This window comes from Staurois parvus, unplaced genomic scaffold, assembly GCF_062004578.1.
Source record: "Staurois parvus isolate SC_StPar_1 unplaced genomic scaffold, SC_StPar_1.0 ptg002881l, whole genome shotgun sequence".
In the NCBI taxonomy this organism is placed as follows: Eukaryota; Metazoa; Chordata; class Amphibia; order Anura; family Ranidae; genus Staurois; species Staurois parvus.
Window position 1 is genome coordinate 33,872 of NW_028320677.1, and position 19,736 is coordinate 53,607.

General features: G+C 54.0%; 1 long non-coding RNA gene across 1 annotated transcript in view; it reads left to right on the forward strand.

The window, feature by feature from the left end:
- Positions 1 to 9,520: 9,520 nt before the first annotated feature.
- LOC149428977 (uncharacterized) overlaps positions 9,521 to 19,736 on the forward strand; it is a 65,101-nt gene continuing 54,885 nt past the window's right edge. The window contains exon 1 of the long non-coding RNA XR_016310651.1: positions 9,521 to 9,625. This is a non-coding gene — a long non-coding RNA (uncharacterized LOC149428977). The remainder of the gene's footprint in view (positions 9,626 to 19,736) is intronic.

The window sequence follows — 19,736 nt, forward strand, 5'->3', positions numbered from 1 at the left end:
CTAACCGGATCAATCACTCTTTTTGGTGGAAATGATATTCCTACATGGCAAATAATTTCCTAGCAGGTGTAGTAGAGTCATAGAAATCCAACAGACCCGACAGTCATGACATGCATGCTGCTGATTCTGTGTCATTGATTCACTCATTGAAAGGGGCGTGTTCACAATAATAGCAGGGTGGAGTTCTATTAGTGACGTCATTCATTCTTTGATAAACAGGTGGCAATTATTGCCCTTATTTAAGGAAGGAAGGCAGCAAATGTTGGACATGCTGGTTACAGTGCATTTCTCTCCGAAATTCTGAGGAAAATGGGTCGTTCCAGACATTGTTCAGAAGAACAGCGTACCTTGATTAAAAAGTGGATTGGAGGGGAAAACATATAAAGAAGTGCAGAAAATGATCGGCTGCTCAGCTAAAATGATGGCAAATGCTTTAAAATGGCAACCAAAACCTGAAAGACGTGGAAGAAAGCGAAAAACTACCATTGGAATGGATAGAAGAATAGCCAACATGGGGCGGACTCAGCCAACAATCAGCTCCAGGAAGATGAAAGAAGGTGTGACGTTCCCTGTGAGGACTCAGCCAACAATCAGCTCCAGGAAGATGAAAGAAGGTGTGACGTTCCCTGTGAGGACTGTTACAATTAGAAGACGCCGATGTGAAGCCAAGCTATCTGCAAGAAGTCCCCGCAAAGTCCCACTGTTGGGAAAAAGACGTGCTGAAGAGGTTACAATCTGCCAAAGAGCACATTGACTGGCCTAAAGAGAAATGGGGCAACATTTTGTGGACTGATGGAAGTAAGATTGTTCTTTTTGGGTCTAGTGGGCGGAGACAGTTTGTCAGACAACCCCCAAACACTGAATTCAAGCCACAGTACACTGTGAAGACCGTGAAGCATGGTGGTGCAAGCATCATGATATGGGGATGTTTCTCATACTACGGTGTTGGGCCTATTTATCGCATACCAGGGATCATGGATCAGTTTGAATCCATCAGAATACTTGAAGAGGTCATGCTGCCTTATACTGAAGAGGAAATGCCCTTGAAATGGGTGTTCCAACAAGACAACGACCCCAAACACACCAGTAAACGTGCAACATCTTGGTTCCAGACCAACAAGATGGACGTTATGGAGTGGCCAGCCCAATCCCCGGATCTTCATCCAATAGAAACTTGTGGGGTGACATCAAAAATGCCGTTTCTGAGGCAAAACCAAGAAATAGAGAAGAACTGTGGGATGCGGTCCAATCATCCTGGGCTGGAATACCTGATCACAGGGGCCAGAAGTTGGGGGACTCCATGCAACACAGATGTACAGCAGTTCTCAGAAACAGTGCGACTACAACCAAATATTCATGAAGTCATTCAAAGGAAAGCAAAATCTTCAAACATTTCTCAGTTTATATAGTGAATGTTGGAGTTTGTAAAGAAGAATACAAACACTGCGATTTTTTTGAACCGTCTAATATTCACTTTTCTTCCATTTTTTTAGAGGAACGACACAAATTTGATGTATTTTTCTTCATGTTGTGATTTGGAATAGAATGTGTCGTGTTCCCAATGCATTTGTGTGGATGGAAATAAAAGGATTAGAAGGATTTGCAGCTTTAGTCACTTTTATCATCACACGGATATTATTCTGAACACAACTGTATATATATATATTGTATGTTGAAATGCGTTTTTATTACAAAATATGTAAAAAATATTTTTAAAAATATGTTTCAAATATACCGCATGTCTTGAAAAGTACAAATCTACATTTTTCGGAATGCATTTACAAATATATGTTAAAAAAAAATCTGAAGAATGTATCGGTATTTTAAAAATATACATTTTTAAAAATATATATATATTTTTAAATATATTCTTCATATTTTTTAACATATAAACCTATTTCCTATTGTGTTCTGAGAGTGGGGGGGCTTCTCTGCCAGAAGATAAGTAGACCCCCCCCCCCAAACGTTATATATCTCTGAAAGCAGAGACCCTGGAGAATAAAATGACAGGAGTTACAATTTTTTGTGTCACACAATATTAGCACAACTATTTATCAAACCCATATTTTTTTTAATAAAAAAAAACACAAAAAACGCTAAAGTTAATTTTATTGCATGCAAACACAATAATATACCCATGTCACGGATTCCCCACACACACCGGCAGCGACTAACTAACCGGGGCACGCACGTGCGGCCGTGACTTGGGGTAAGAGGGAATAAAGGGGACATAAGTTTGAATATATAAAACCGTATATAAGACCGGCCGTGATATACTTTCACAGCCCGCACTACCTCTGGCCACCACCGGAGGGAGACTCCACTCCAATCCAGATGGCTGACCACACACACTGGCAGATACAAATCTTATATACAATCTGGTGCACTGATTAGAGTTGAGGAGCAGCTTAGCAATCACAAGCCTTCTAGGATCCCTCCAGCTAGAACCCCGGTGATAATCACTCTTCCACTGTCTACACCCCCCCACACCAGACACACCACAAAAGGTAGCCTGCCAACACCCAACAGTTTATCCGCAGAACGGTCTGCTGGGACACCCCACACACACACAGTTCTCCGTCTGGCAGATCTGTTACCCTTACAATCTGCACGCAATCTGCCAATACGAAGTGAAATTGCATACAGATTGACAATGAACTTGACCGAGCGTATAAAGACACTAAAATACAATGCAATCTAATCTCTCCGGAGATCTGAGCCTGAGCTTAAATACACAGAAGTCGCTTATTCATTTTAAGATTTAATATCCCTAAAGTGGGCGGAGCATAAAATATGTACAAAGTATAAAAAGTTACAGAAAATACAAAAATACGAGAAGACACACAAATGACTATTCACTATAAAATAAAAGGAAATAAAACTTTTACCGAGATCTATCCTGCGACTGGAGCAAGTCAGAGCGTCAGCAATCCGTCAGTCAAATAGAAACGGCTCCATACGAATCACGTCCATATCTCCAGTCCTCAATTTATGGGAATATGGACGTGGGCTGGACATGAGTCCTGGGCCAATTGCCTCTGGGGGGTGTTCCTGTACCCGCCCACAGGATGTCCTGGGTGCTGACCTGCCCCAAGTCAATTGGAGCAAGACCGGCTTGAATCACCAAGTCGGGGATTGAATTTCCGACACCAGCGCATCAGTCCGATCGCGACAGTACCAATCACTGTTCCGCTGTCGCCCTCCAGCGCCACATAACCATTTCCTGGCATTCTACCTAAACCACAAATATAGTTTTTATATGTCGATGCAGCCCACAGAGTGCCCCATCAGAAGGAAGTATTTTCATCTCTCTGCAACTAATATTTTAGCTTTTATGAGGGATGAAACATTCTCCTTTGATGTATGGATATAATTTAAAGCTCTGGTCTCCCACTGTCATGAAGCCAACCTGTCTCCAGCCGTTTCCTCTTTTACTTCAGGAAGGTGGCAAAGTCTGATTATAGACAAATCTTATTGGCACTTAGGTGTCACATCCGGAGGAAGCTAGATCACTTCAGATGCTAATTAGTGACCATCTGTCTCTGCACACCTCTGACTGAATATTTCTTTAATGACAAAGCATGCAACTACATTTATGATTACATATTGCTACAGGTCACATCTTATCTACTCAAATCTGTACATTTATGTCACATTTATGTCACATTTATGTCCCAACCCATCTTTTTGGTAAAATATAAAAGATGATGTCATGTTGAGTAAATAGATACCCAACATTTCAAGCCGTAAAATGGTGCTTACCGCGATACGTAACATGAACAGCCATTGGTTTGATTTATAGGTGCAACCAATTGATGCGTTTACATATATGTGTGAATGTATATAGGGGCGGGGGCGGGGCTTTGCATGTTTTTACTGTTTGTTACTTTAATTTTTTAAGCTTTTCTTTTTTTATGTAATTATATTGCTATTGCAGCCAACGCATGTGATCGCATATCGCAAATGACAGGCCCTCTTTATGGATACAAAAGGGACTCTAAACACTCTCCTGCCCAGTCCTAGGAGAGGGTCTTTATGAGGGGGGGGGGGTGTTGATTGGCTGTCCCACCAGCTACCGATGACAAGACATGACAAATTTGAACCTATCTGATCTGCCAGGTCCAGGGACTTAAACACAGGTGCTGGGTGCAGGACTGGAAATAGAGGTGGTGAGTGCAGGGACTGGTAATAGAGGTGCTGGGTACAGAGACTGGTAATAGGGGTGCTGGGTGCAGGGACTGGTAATAGAGGTGCTGGGTGCAGGGACTGGTAATAGGGGTGCTGGGTGCAGGGACTGGTAATAGAGGTTATAGGTGCAGGGACTGGTAATAGAGGTGGTGAGTGCAGGGACTGGTAATAGAGGTTATAGGTGCAGGGACTGGTAATAGAGGTGCTGGGTACAGGGACTGGTAATAGAGGTGCTGGGTACAGAGACTAGTAATAGGGGTGCTGGGTGCAGGGACTGGTAATAGAGGTGCTGGGTGCAGGGACTGGTAATAGGGGTGCTGGGTGCAGGGACTGGTAATAGAGGTGCTGGGTGCGGGGACTGGTAATAGAGGTTCTGGGTGCAGGGACTGGTAATAGGGGTGCTGGGTGCAGGACTGGTAATAGAGGTTCTGGGTGCAGGGACTGGTAATAGAGGTTCTGGGTGCAGGACTGGTAATAGGGGTGCTGGGTGCAGGACTGGTAATAGAGGTTCTGGGTGCAGGGACTGGCATTTTAGATGCTGAGTGTAGGGAGAGATGGTGGTGCAAGGACTGATAGTACAGGTGCTGCTTTCAGGAACTGGTAATCTGGGCTCTGTGTGCTGGGATTTGTAGTCTGGGTGCTGGATGCAGGGACTAGTAATCTGGGTGCTGTGTACTGGGACTGGTAGTCTGGGTGCTGTGTGCTGGGATTGGTAGTCTGGGTGCTGGAATGCTGGGACTGGTAATCCGGGTGCTGGGACTGGTAATTTGGGTGCTGTGTGCTGGGACTTGTAGTTTGAGTTTTGTATGCTGGGACTGGTAATCTGGGTTCTGTACGCTGGGACTTCTAGTTTGGGCTCTGTATGCTGGGACTGTTAATCTGGGAGCTGTCTGCTGGGACTTTTAGTTTGGGTTCTGTATGCTGGGACTGGTAATCCGGGTTCTGTATGCTGGGACTGGTAATCTGGGTTCTGTGTGCTGGGACTTGTAGTTTGGGTTCTGTATGCTGGGACTGATAATCCGGGTTCTGTATGCTGGGACTGGAAATCTGGGAGCTGTGTGCTGGGACTGTTAATAGGGTGCTGGGACTGGTAATCCGGGTTCTGTATGCTGGGACTTGTAGTTTGGGTTCTGTATGCTGGGACTGGTAATCTGTGTGTTGGATTCTGGGACTGTTAATAGGGGTGCTGGGTGCAGGGACATGTAAACAGGTTTTGGGTGTCGGACCTATAATACAGGTACTAGGTGCATGGACTGGGAATGAAGGTCCTGGGTGTGGGGACTGCCAGGCATGTTGGGGGATGGAGGACCGGTTGCAGGGACAGTTTGTTGATTTACGGTCTGAGACAAGGAGGAGTCCCCAGCAGCACTGAGCACTTTGTATTCCGCACACACTGTCCCTACAATGGACGGACGGCTCTGACTCCAGGCATGTGGCAGGGACTGAGGAAAGGTTGCCAGGACTGCTAGAATATTGTAGGTGCCGGGGGCAGGGACTGTTATTAGGGGGGCAGGGACTGTTATTAGGGGGGCAGGGACTGTTATTAGGGGGGCAGGGACTGTTATTGGATTGTCAGACTTTGTATTCCGCACACGCTGTCGGTACAATGGACGGACGGCTCTGACTATCAGGTATGTTGGGGGATAGGGACAGGTGTCAGGGACCGGTATTGGGGTGCAGGGCCCGGTATTGGGGTGCAGGGCCCTGTGTTGGGGTGCAGGGACTGGTATTAGGGTGCAGGGCCCAGTGTTGGGGTGCAGGGACTGGTATTGGGGGGCAGGGACTGGTAGTAGGGTGCAGGGACCGGTGTTGGGGTGCAGGGACGGGGACCAGTCTGGGGGATGGGACTTTGTCGGTACAATGGACGGACGGCTCTGACTCTCAGGTATGTTGGGGGGATAGGGACAGGTGTCAGGGACTAGTATTGGGGTGCAGGGTCCAGTGTTGGGGTGCAGGGACGGAGACCAGTTTGGGGGATGGGACTGGTACAATGGATGGACGGCTCTATCAGGTATGTTGGGGGATAGGGACAGGTGTCAGGGCCCGGTGTTGGGGTGCAGGGCCCGGTGTTGGGGTGCAGGGACTAGTATTGGGGTGCAGGGCCTGGTGTTAGGGTGCAGGGACGGGGACCAGTCTGGGGGATGGGACTGGTACAATGGACGGACGGCTCTGACTCTCAGGTATGTTGGGGTGCAGGGCCCGGTATTGGGGTGCAGGGACTAGTATTTGGGTTCAGGGCCCGGTGTTGGGGTGCAGGGACTAGTATTGGGGTGCAGGGCCCGGTGTTGGGGTGCAGGGACGGGGACCAGTCTGGGGGATGGTACAATGGACGGACGGCTCTGGCTCTCAGATATGTTGGGGGGATAGGGACAGGTATTGGGGTGCAGGGCCCGGTGTTGGGGTGCAGGGTCCGGTATTGGGGTGCAGGGCCCGGTGTTGGGGTGCAGGGACGGGGACCAGTCTGGGGGATGGTACAATGGACGGACGGCTCTGACTCTCAGGTATGTTGGGGTGCAGGGCCCGGTGTTGGGGTGCAGGGTCCGGTATTGGGGTGCAGGGCCCGGTGTTGGGGTGCAGGGCCCGGTATTGGGGTGCAGGGACGGGGACCAGTCTGGGGGATGGTACAATGGACGGACGGCTCTGGCTCTCAGGTATGTTGGGGTGCAGGGCCCGGTATTGGGGTGCAGGGACGGGGACCAGTCTGGGGGATGGTACAATGGACGGACGGCTCTGGCTCTCAGGTATGTTGGGGTGCAGGGCCCGGTGTTGGGGTGCAGGGACTAGTATTGGGGTGCAGGGTCCGGTATTGGGGTGCAGGGCCCGGTGTTGGGGTGCAGGGCCCGGTGTTGAGGTGCAGGGACGGGGACCAGTCTGGGGGATGGTACAATGGACGGACGGCTCTGGCTCTCAGGTATGTTGGGGTGCAGGGCCCGGTATTGGGGTGCAGGGACGGGGACCAGTCTGGGGGATGGTACAATGGACGGACGGCTCTGGCTCTCAGGTATGTTGGGGTGCAGGGTCCGGTATTGGGGTGCAGGGTCCGGTATTGGGGTGCAGGGCCCGGTATTGGGGTGCAGGGACGGGGACCAGTCTGGGGGATGGGACAATGGACGGACGGCTCTGGCTCTCAGGTATGTTGGGGTGCAGGGCCCGGTGTTGGGGTGCAGGGACGGGGACCAGTCTGGGGGATGGGACAATGGACGGACGGCTCTGACTCTCAGGTATGTTGGGGTGCAGGGCCCGGTGTTGGGGTGCAGGGCCCGGTGTTGGGGTGCAGGGACGGGGACCAGTCTGGGGGATGGGACAATGGACGGACGGCTCTGGCTCTCAGGTATGTTGGGGGGATAGGGACAGGTATTGGGGTGCAGGGTCCGGTATTGGGGTGCAGGGCCCGGTGTTGGGGTGCAGGGCCCGGTGTTGGGGTGCAGGGACGGGGACCAGTCTGGGGGATGGGACAATGGACGGACGGCTCTGGCTCTCAGGTATGTTGGGGTGCAGGGCCCGGTGTTGGGGTGCAGGGCCCGGTGTTGGGGTGCAGGGACTAGTATTGGGGTGCAGGGCCCGGTGTTGGGGTGCAGGGACGGGGACCAGTCTGGGGGATGGGACAATGGACGGACGGCTCTGGCTCTCAGGTATGTTGGGGTGCAGGGCCCGGTGTTGGGGTGCAGGGCCCGGTGTTGGGGTGCAGGGACTAGTATTGGGGTGCAGGGCCCGGTGTTGGGGTGCAGGGACGGGGACCAGTCTGGGGGATGGGACAATGGACGGACGGCTCTGGCTCTCAGGTATGTTGGGGTGCAGGGCCCGGTATTGGGGTGCAGGGACGGGGACCAGTCTGGGGGATGGTACAATGGACGGACGGCTCTGGCTCTCAGGTATGTTGGGGTGCAGGGCCCGGTGTTGGGGTGCAGGGCCCAGTGTTGGGGTGCAGGGCCCGGTGTTGGGGTGCAGGGACGGGGACCAGTCTGGGGGATGGTACAATGGACGGACGGCTCTGGCTCTCAGGTATGTTGGGGTGCAGGGACTAGTATTGGGGTGCAGGGCCCGGTGTTGGGGTGCAGGGCCCGGTATTGGGGTGCAGGGACGGGGACCAGTCTGGGGGATGGTACAATGGACGGACGGCTCTGGCTCTCAGGTATGTTGGGGTGCAGGGACTAGTATTGGGGTGCAGGGCCCGGTGTTGGGGTGCAGGGCCCGGTATTGGGGTGCAGGGACGGGGACCAGTCTGGGGGATGGGACAATGGACGGACGGCTCTGACTCTCAGGTATGTTGGGGTGCAGGGCCCGGTGTTGGGGTGCAGGGCCCGGTGTTGGGGTGCAGGGACGGGGACCAGTCTGGGGGATGGGACAATGGACGGACGGCTCTGGCTCTCAGGTATGTTGGGGTGCAGGGCCCGGTGTTGGGGTGCAGGGCGTGGTATTGGGGTGCAGGGTCCGGTGTTGGGGTGCAGGGCCCGGTGTTGGGGTGCAGGGCCCGGTGTTGGGGTGCAGGGACGGGGACCAGTCTGGGGGATGGGACAATGGACGGACGGCTCTGGCTCTCAGGTATGTTGGGGTGCAGGGACTAGTATTGGGGTGCAGGGCCCGGTGTTGGGGTGCAGGGACGGGGACCAGTCTGGGGGATGGTACAATGGACGGACGGCTCTGGCTCTCAGGTATGTTGGGGGGATAGGGACAGGTATTGGGGTGCAGGGCCCGGTGTTGGGGTGCAGGGCCCGGTGTTGGGGTGCAGGGCCCGGTATTGGGGTGCAGGGACGGGGACCAGTCTGGGGGATGGGACAATGGACGGACGGCTCTGGCTCTCAGGTATGTTGGGGTGCAGGGTCCGGTATTGGGGTGCAGGGCCCGGTGTTGGAGTGCAGGGTCCGGTATTGGGGTGCAGGGCCCGGTATTGGGGTGCAGGGACGGGGACCAGTCTGGGGGATGGTACAATGGACGGACGGCTCTGGCTCTCAGGTATGTTGGGGGGATAGGGACAGGTATTGGGGTGCAGGGCCCGGTGTTGGAGTGCAGGGCCCGGTGTTGGGGTGCAGGGCCCGGTGTTGGGGTGCAGGGCCCGGTATTGGGGTGCAGGGACGGGGACCAGTCTGGGGGATGGTACAATGGACGGACGGCTCTGGCTCTCAGGTATGTTGGGGGGATAGGGACAGGTATTGGGGTGCAGGGCCCGGTGTTGGGGTGCAGGGCCCGGTGTTGGGGTGCAGGGCCCGGTGTTGGGGTGCAGGGACGGGGACCAGTCTGGGGGATGGGACAATGGACGGACGGCTCTGGCTCTCAGTGACAGAAGCAGGAGGAGCTCGGAGGGGGGGGAGGAACTCCTTCACACGGGGCCGTCCTTGCTGCTGGATGATGCAACTTTGCCTTTAAGAAATAGCAGCTCAGTGACAGTTCGGGGCCAGTGAGAGCTCCGGAGTGCTGAGGACGGGGCCACTGCAGCATGGTAAGGGGCCACCTTCCTGTCACCCCCCATGTGAGAGCCGCACATTGTCTCCATCTCCGCAGAGATCCATCCGAATGCCAGACATCAGAGGGACCTGTGGACTGTTCTCCTCCAACAGACCCACAACTACTGCACCGGGGTCAGAGCCAGGACCTGCCGGGACTGGGGGGTGCACACTGTGTGGGGTGTCAGTCTGGGGGGGGTCACACTATGTGGGGTGTCAGTCTGGGGGGTGCACACTGTGGGGGGTGTCAGTCTAGGGGGTGCACACTGTGTGGGGTGTCAGTCTGGGGGGTGCACACTGTGTGAGGTGTCAGTCTGGGGGGGGGGGTCACACTATGTGGGGTGTTAGTCTGGGGGGTGAACAGTGTGTAAGGTGTCAGTCTGGGGGGATGCTCACTGTGTGGGGTGTCAGCCTGGGGGTCACATCATGTGGGGTGTTAGTCTGGGGTGTGCACACTGTATTAGGTGTCAGTCTGGGGGGTGCACACTGTGTGGGGTGTCAACCTGGGGGGTGAACACTGTGGTGTCAGTCTGGGGGGTGAACACTGTGGTGTCAGTCTGGGGGGTGAACACTGTGGTGTCAGTCTGGAGGGGTGCACAATGTGTGAGGTGTCAATCTGGGGGGTGAACAATGTGTGGTGTGTCAGCCTGGGGGGTGCACACTGTGTGAGGTGTCAGTCTGGGGGGTGCATATTGTGTAAGGTGTCAGTCTGGGGGGGTATATACTGTCCGGGATGTAATTCTGTGAGGGGGGCACATTTTGTGAGGTGTCTGGGGTCTGCACACTGTGTGAGGTGTCAGTCTGGGGTCCGCACGCTGTTTGGGGGTCAGTCTGGGATCTGCACGCTGTTCGGGGTGTCAGTCTGGGGTCTGCACACTGTTTGGGGTGTCATTCTGGGGTCTGAGTGCTGTTTGGGGGGTCAGTCAGGGGTCTTCACGCTGTGTGAGGTGTCAGTCTGGGGTCTGCACACTGGGGGTCAGTCTGGGGTCTGCACACTGGGGGTCAGTCTGGGGTCTGCACACTGGGGGTCAGTCTGGGGTCTGCACGTTGTTTGGGGTGTCAGTTTGGGGTCCGCATGCTGTGTGAGGTGTCAACCTGGGGTCCTCACGCTGTTCGGGGTGTCAGTCTGAGGTCCTCACGCTGTTCGAGGTGTCAGTCTGGGGTCCTCACACTGTTCGGGGTGTCAGTCTGGGGTCCTCACGCTGTTCGGGGTGTCAGTCTGGGGTCCTCACGCTGTTCGGGGTGTCAGTCTGGGGTCCTCACGCTGTTCGGGGTCAGTCTGGGGTCCGCACACTATGTGAGGTGTCACTCTGGGGTCCTCATGCTGTGTGAGGTGTCAGTCTGGGGTCCTCACGCTGTTCGGGGTGTCAGTCTGGGGTCTGCACATTATTTAGGATGTCAGTCTGGGGTCCGCACGCCGTTTGGGTGTCAGTCTGGGGTCCGCACACTGTTTGGGTGTCAGTCTGGGGTCTGTACGCTGTTTGGGGTGTCAGTCTGGGGTCTGTACGCTGTTTGGGGTGTCAGTCTGGGGTCTGTACGCTGTTTGGGGTGTCAGTCTGGGGTCTGTACGCTGTTTGGGGTGTCAGTCTGGGGTCCTAATGCTGTTCGGGGTGTCAGTCTGGGGTCCTCATGCTGTTCGGGGTGTCAGTCTGGGGTCCGCACGCTGTTTGGGGTGTCAGTCTGGGGTCCGCACGCTGTTCAGGGTGTCAGTCTGGGGTCTGCACGCTGTTCGGGGTGTCAGTCTGGGGTCTGCATGGTTGCAGTGCTGGGCTCTCCAGTGTCCCTGGCAGTGCTGGGCTCTCCAGTGTCCCTGGCAGTGCTGGGCTCTCCAGTGTCCCTGGCAGTGCTGGGCTCTCCCCTATCCCTGGCAGTGCTGGGCTCTCCCCTATCCCTGGCAGTGCTGGGCTCTCCCCTATCCCTGGCAGTGCTGGGCTCTCCCCTATCCCTGGCAGTGCTGGGCTCTCCCCTGTCCCTGGCAGTGCTGGTCTCTCTTGTGTCCCTGGCAGTGCTGGTCTCTCTTGTGTCCCTGGCAGTGCTGGGCTCTCCTGTGTCCCTGGCAGTGCTGGGCTCTCCTGTGTCCCTGGCAGTGCTGGGCTCTCCTGTGTCCCTGGCAGTGCTGGGCTCTCTTGTGTCCCTGGCAGTGCTGGGCTCTCCCCTGTCCCTGGCAGTGCTGGGCTCTCCCCTGTCCCTGGCAGTGCTGGGCTCTCCCCTGTCCCTGGCAGTGCTGGGCTCTCCCCTGTCCCTGGCAGTGCTGGGCTCTCCCCTGTCCCTGGCAGTGCTGGGCTCTCCCCTGTCCCTGGCAGTGCCGGGCTCTCCCCTGTCCCTGGCAGTGCCGGGCTCTCTTGTGTCCCTGGCAGTGCCGGGCTCTCTTGTGTCCCTGGCAGTGCCGGGCTCTCTTGTGTCCCTGGCAGTGCCGGGCTCTCTTGTGTCCCTGGCAGTGCCGGGCTCTCTTGTGTCCCTGGCAGTGCCGGGCTCTCTTGTGTCCCTGGCAGTGCCGGGCTCTCCCGTGTCCCTGGCAGTGCCGGGCTCTCCCGTGTCCCTGGCAGTGCCGGGCTCTCCCTTGTCCCTGGCAGTGCTGGGCTCTCCCTTGTCCCTGGCAGTGCTGGGCTCTCCCGTGTCCCTGGCAGTGCCGGGCTCTCCCGTGTCCCTGGCAGTGCCGGGCTCTCGCGTGTCCCTGGCAGTGCCGGGCTCTCGCGTGTCCCTGGCAGTGCCGGGCTCTCGCGTGTCCCTGGCAGTGCCGGGCTCTCGCGTGTCCCTGGCAGTGCCGGGCTCTCGCGTGTCCCTGGCAGTGCCGGGCTCTCGCGTGTCCCTGGCAGTGCCGGGCTCTCGCGTGTCCCTGGCAGTGCTGGGCTCTCGCGTGTCCCTGGCAGTGCTGGGCTCTCCATCCCCCTCTGTTGTTGTTGCCCCCCTCTTCTCCCAGTAATTTTCCATACCATGTGTAGTGGGCGGGGTCTGTCAGCACAACAGGAGCACCACGTGGCAGCTGATGTAACTCGCAGTGCCTGACAGACGGAGCCACTGACATCCCCTCACTGATACATTGTAACACGCACTGACATCCCCTCACTGATACATTGTAACACGCACTGACATCCCCTCACTGATACATTGTAACACGCACTGACATCCCCTCACTGATACATTGTAACATGCACTGACATCCCCTCACTGATACATTGTAACACACACTGACATCCCCTCACTGATACATTGTAACACACACTGACATCCCCTCACTGATACATTGTAACATGCACTGACATCCCCTCACTGATACATTGTAACATGCACTGACATCCCCTCACTGATACATTGTAACACGCACTGACATCCCCTCACTGATACATTGTAACATGCACTGACATCCCCAGCACTGATACATTGTAACATGCACTGACATCCCCTCACTGATACATTGTAACACACACTGACATCCCCTCACTGATACATTGTAACACACACTGACATCCCCTCACTGATACATTGTAACACACTCTGACATCCCCTCACTGATACATTGTAACATGCACTGACATCCCCTCACTGATACATTGTAACATGCACTGACATCCCCTCACTGATACATTGTAACATGCACTGACATCCCCTCACTGATACATTGTAACATGCACTGACATCCCCTCACTGATACATTGTAACATGCACTGACATCCCCTCACTGATACATTGTAACATGCACTGACATCCCCAGCACTGATACATTGTAACACGCACTGACATCCCCTCACTGATACATTGTAACACGCACTGACATCCCCTCACTGATACATTGTAACATGCACTGACATCCCCTCACTGATACATTGTAACACGCACTGACATCCCCTCACTGATACATTGTAACATGCACTGACATCCCAGCACTGATACATTGTAACACGCACTGACATCCCCTCACTGATACATTGTAACACGCACTGACATCCCCTCACTGATACATTGTAACACGCACTGACATCCCATCACTGATACATTGTAACACGCACTGACATCCCCAGCACTGATACATTGTAACACGCACTGACATCCCCAGCACTGATACATTGTAACACGCACTGACATCCCCAGCACTGATACATTGTAACACGCAGTGACATCCCCAGCACTGATACATTGTAACATGTACTGATATCCGGAGCACTGAGACATTGTAACACGCACTGACATCCCCTCACTGATACATTGTAACACGCACTGACATCCCCAGCACTGATACATTGTAACATGTACTGATATCCGGAGCACTGAGACATTGTAACATGCACTTACATCCCCGGATCAGTGCTGTCCGTAGAGGGGATTAGTGCTGTCCGTAGAGATATCAGTGCTGTCTGTAGAGGGGATCAGTGCTGTCTGTAGAGGGGATCAGTGCTGTCTGTAGAGGGGATCAGTGCTGTCTGTAGAGGGGATCAGTGCTGTCTGTAGAGGGGATCAGTGCTGTCCGTAGAGATATCAGTGCTGTCCAAAGAGATATCAGTGCTGTCCAAAGAGATATCAGTGCTGTCCATAGAGATATCAGTGCTGTCCATAGAGATATCAGTGCTGTCCGTAGAGGGGATCAGTGCTGTTTGTAGAGATATCAGTGGTGTTTGTAGAGATATCAGTGCTGTTTGTAGAGGGGATCAGCGCTGTCCGTAGAGGGGATCAGCGCTGTCCGTAGAGGGGATCAGCGCTGTCCGTAGAGGGGATCAGTGCTGTCCGTAGAGGGGATCAGTGCTGTCCGTAGGGGGGATCAGTGCTGTCCGTAGGGGGGATCAGTGCTGTCCGTAGAGGGGATCAGTGCTGTCCGTAGAGGGGATCAGTGCTGTCTGTAGAGGGGATCAGTGCTGTCCATAGAGATATAAGTGCTGTCCGTAGAGGGGATCAGTGCTGTCCGTGGAGGGGATCAGCGCTGTCCGTGGAGGGGATCAGCGCTGTCCGTAGAGGGGATCATTGGTGTCCGTAGAGGGGATCATTGGTGTCCGTAGAGGGGATCATTGGTGTCCGTAGAGGGGATCAGTGCTGTCCGTAGAGGGGATCAGTGCTGTCCGTAGAGGGGATCAGTGCTGTCCGTAGAGGGGATCAGTGCTGTCCGTAGAGGGGATCAGTGCTGTCCGTAGAGGGGATCAGTGCTGTCCGTAGAGGGGATCAGTGCTGTCCGTAGAGGGGATCAGTGCTGTCCGTAGAGATATCAGTGCTGTCCGTGGAGATATCAGTGCTGTCCGTGGAGATATCAGTGCTGTCTGTGGAGATATCAGTGCTGTCTGTGGAGATATCAGTGCTGTCTGTGTAGGGGATTAGTGCTGTCTGTAGAGTGGATTAGTGCTGTCCATAGAGATATCAGTGCTGTCCGTGGAGGGGATCAGTGCTGTCCGTAGAGGGGATCAGTGCTGTCCGTAGAGGGGATCAGTGCTGTCCGTAGAGGGGATCAGTGCTGTCCGTAGAGGGGATCAGTGCTGTCCGTAGAGGGGATCAGTGCTGTCCGTAGAGATATCAGTGCTGTCTGTGGAGATATCAGTGCTGTCTGTGGAGATATCAGTGCTGTCTGTGGAGATATCAGTGCTGTCTGTGGAGATATCAGTGCTGTCTGTGGAGATATCAGTGCTGTCTGTGTAGGGGATTAGTGCTGTCTGTAGAGTGGATTAGTGCTGTCCATAGAGATATCAGTGCTGTCCGTGGAGGGGATCAGTGCTGTCTGTAGAGGGGATCAGTGCTGTTCGTAGAGGGGATCAGTGCTGTCCGTAGAGGGGATCAGTGCTGTCCGTAGAGGGGATCAGTGCTGTCCGTAGAGATATCAGTGCTGTCCGTGGAGGGGATCAGTGCTGTCCGTAGAGGGGATCAGTGCTGTCCGTAGAGGGGATCAGTGCTGTCCGTAGAGGGGATCAGTGCTGTCCGTAGAGGGGATCAGTGCTGTCCGTAGAGGGGATCAGTGCTGTCCGTAGAGGGGATCAGTGCTGTCCGTAGAGATATCAGTGCTGTCCGTAGAGATATCAGTGCTGTCCGTGGAGATATCAGTGCTGTCTGTGGAGATATCAGTGCTGTCTGTGGAGATATCAGTGCTGTCTGTGTAGGGGATTAGTGCTGTCTGTAGAGTGGATTAGTGCTGTCCATAGAGATATCAGTGCTGTCCGTGGAGGGGATCAGTGCTGTCCGTAGAGGGGATCAGTGCTGTCCGTAGAGGGGATCAGTGCTGTCCGTAGAGGGGATCAGTGCTGTCCGTAGAGGGGATCAGTGCTGTCCGTAGAGGGGATCAGTGCTGTCCGTAGAGGGGATCAGTGCTGTCCGTAGAGGGGATCAGTGCTGTCCGTAGAGGGGATCAGTGCTGTCCGTAGAGATATCAGTGCTGTCTGTGGAGATATCAGTGCTGTCTGTGGAGATATCAGTGCTGTCTGTGGAGATATCAGTGCTGTCTGTGGAGATATCAGTGCTGTCTGTGGAGATATCAGTGCTGTCTGTGTAGGGGATTAGTGCTGTCTGTAGAGTGGATTAGTGCTGTCCATAGAGATATCAGTGCTGTCCGTGGAGGGGATCAGTGCTGTCTGTAGAGGGGATCAGTGCTGTCTGTAGAGGGGATCAGTGCTGTCCGTAGAGGGGATCAGTGCTGTCCGTAGAGGGGATCAGTGCTGTCCGTAGAGGGGATCAGTGCTGTCCGTAGAGATATCAGTGCTGTCTGTGGAGATATCAGTGCTGTCTGTGGAGATATCAGTGCTGTCTGTGGAGATATCAGTGCTGTCTGTGGAGATATCAGTGCTGTCTGTGGAGATATCAGTGCTGTCTGTGGAGATATCAGTGCTGTCTGTGGAGATATCAGTGCTGTCTGTGTAGGGGATTAGTGCTGTCTGTAGAGTGGATTAGTGCTGTCCATAGAGATATCAGTGCTGTCCGTGGAGGGGATCAGTGCTGTCTGTAGAGGGGATCAGTGCTGTCCATAGAGATATAAGTGCTGTCCGTGGAGGGGATCAGCGCTGTCCGTAGAGGGGATCAGCGCTGTCCGTAGAGGGGATCAGCGCTGTCCGTAGAGGGGATCAGCGCTGTCCGTGGAGGGGATCAGCGCTGTCCGTGGAGGGGATCAGCGCTGTCCGTGGAGGGGATCAGCGCTGTCCGTGGAGGGGATCAGCGCTGTCCGTGGAGGGGATCAGCGCTGTCCGTGGAGGGGATCAGCGCTGTCCGTGGAGATATCAGTGCTGTCCGTAGAGGGGATCAGTGCTGTCTGTAGAGGGGATCAGTGCTGTCCATAGAGATATAAGCGCTGTCTGTGGAGGGGATCATTGGTGTCCGTAGAGGGGATCAGTGCTGTCCGTAGAGGGGATCAGTGCTGTCCGTAGAGGGGATCAGTGCTGTCTGTAGAGATATCAGTGCTGTCTGTAGAGATATCAGTGCTGTCTGTAGAGATATCAGTGCTGTCCGTAGAGATATCAGTGCTGTCTGTAGAGTGGATTAGTGCTGTCCATAGAGATATATCAGTGCTGTCCGTAGAGGGGATCAGCGCTGTCCGTAGAGGGGATCAGCGCTGTCCGTAGAGGGGATCAGCGCTGTCCGTGGAGGGGATCAGTGCTGTCTGTAGAGGGGATCAGTGCTGTCCATAGAGATATAAGTGCTGTCCGTAGAGGGGATCAGCGCTGTCCGTGGAGGGGATCAGCGCTGTCCGTGGAGGGGATCAGCGCTGTCCGTAGAGGGGATCAGCGCTGTCCGTAGAGGGGATCAGCGCTGTCCGTAGAGGGGATCAGCGCTGTCCGTGGAGGGGATCAGTGCTGTCTGTAGAGGGGATCAGTGCTGTCCATAGAGATATAAGTGCTGTCCGTAGAGGGGATCAGCGCTGTCCGTAGAGGGGATCAGCGCTGTCCGTAGAGGGGATCAGCGCTGTCCGTGGAGGGGATCAGCGCTGTCCGTGGAGGGGATCAGCGCTGTCCGTGGAGGGGATCAGCGCTGTCCGTGGAGGGGATCAGCGCTGTCCGTGGAGGGGATCAGCGCTGTCCGTGGAGGGGATCAGCGCTGTCCGTGGAGGGGATCAGCGCTGTCCGTAGAGGGGATCAGCGCTGTCCGTAGAGGGGATCAGCGCTGTCCGTAGAGGGGATCAGCGCTGTCCGTGGAGGGGATCAGCGCTGTCCGTAGAGGGGATCAGTGCTGTCCGTGGAGGGGATCAGTGCTGTCCGTAGAGGGGATCAGTGCTGTCCGTAGAGGGGATCAGTGCTGTCCGTGGAGGGGATCAGTGCTGTCCGTAGAGGGGATCAGTGCTGTCCGTAGAGGGGATCAGTGCTGTCCGTAGAGGGGATCAGTGCAGATTTTTAAAGCAGGTTTGGTGCTGTAAAAAACTGCACCATAAACTCACCTCCTCATTGAAATCAATGAAAAACACAGCAAAGACGCATCAAAAATGCACCCATATTGCGTTCTGGTGCGGTTTTTGAGTCACATGCTCTGTAAAAAAAATGTGGTAAAAACGTGGCAAAAAAGCACATGCGTTTTTGCTGCAGCTCAGTGTGGAAGTCGCCTATGAGAGTCCTTTATACATCTATTTGTAACATTCAGATCATGGATTGTATTTATTTGTAACATTTCTATTCTTCCATTTCCTCATTATAATGTCAGGAATGTAGCGAATGTTTGTTTGTTTGTTTATTGATAATGTTGTTGTTTTTCCATTTATTTGTTACAATAATAATCTGACGGATTTCTTTTAGTATTTGTATCTCTTTATATAACATTCCCGGAATTCTAATAATATATTTATATTAGGAGACAGATTTAGCGCGCGGTCATATCAGGTGCCAATTGGCATGCGGTGTGAGTTTCAAATCGCTCGGCAAGTCGCATCCGCAATTAAGGCTCCATTCACACTCATGCGACTTGTCATCATGTGACTTTGGGGTCCAAAGTCACATGACAAGCCGCTGCCCCCCCCCATGTTTCCCAATGGGTACCATTCATATCTGTGCGACTTCAAGTCACAACGACTTCAGAGTAGTTCCTGCACTACTCTGGTCTGATTTCATGCGACTTGAGGGCCATAGACTTCAATGTAAACCCTCCAAAGTCGCATGAAATTCGCACCTGAATGTTGTACATGTGACTTGTGTGCGACTTTGTCCAGCAGAGACAGTTATCCTCTGTCAAAGCCAAAGTCACCCCAAAGTCACACTCATCCAAAGTCGCCCCAAAGTTGCACTCATCCAAAGTCGCCCCAAAGTTGCACTCATCCAAAGTCGCCCCAAAGTTGCACTCATCCAAAGTCGCCTCAAAGTTGCACTCATCCAAAGTCGCCCCAAAGTCGCACTCATCCAAAGTCGCACTCACCCAAAGTCACATCAAAGTCGCACTGTAAAGTTGCAATGAAAAATCGTACGATTTTGAAGTTGCACAAGTGTGAATGGAGCCTTATGCGACTTGTCACGTGGCTTTGGGCTCCAAAGTAACATGACAAGTCACCCCCCTTATTTCCCAATGGGTATCATTCATATCTGTGCGACTTAAAATTAATTCCTGTCAGGGGCGGACTGACAACTCATGGGGCCCCCGGGCAATAGGGGATCATGGGGCCCCTTTGTCCTTGCCCAAACTCAAAAAAGCCTGTGAAAAAGGTACCAGGGGCATCTCATGGGGCCCCCTACTGACCCCGGGCCCTCGGGCAGTGCCTGAGTTTCCAAATGGTCAGTCCGCTCCTGGTTCCTGCACTACTTTGGTCCGACTTTCATGCGACTTGAGGGCCATAGACTTCAATGTAAACCCTCCAAAGTCCCATGAAAGTCGCACCTGAATGTTGTACATGCGACTTGTGTGCGACTTTGTGCAGCAGAAACAATTATCCTCAGTCAAAGCCAAAGTCACATCAAAGTTGCATCGAGTCGCACTGTAAAGTCGCAAAGAAAATCGCACGGTTTTGAAGTCGCATGAGTGTGAATGGAGCCTAAAGCGGTCATGTTGGAGCGATTCCGACTTGGTTTCTAAGGTAGTGCGTGCGCAGCTTCAGGCAGACATCCTTGTGGAGGTAAGTCGCAGATGTCTTGCAAGTCGCACCTGAAGTCGGAATGACATCTGACTTTGAAATCGCCGTCTTCACTGGAAGTCGCAGGATTTCAGCGTCGTGTCCTTCCTCTGATCAGCGCAGCG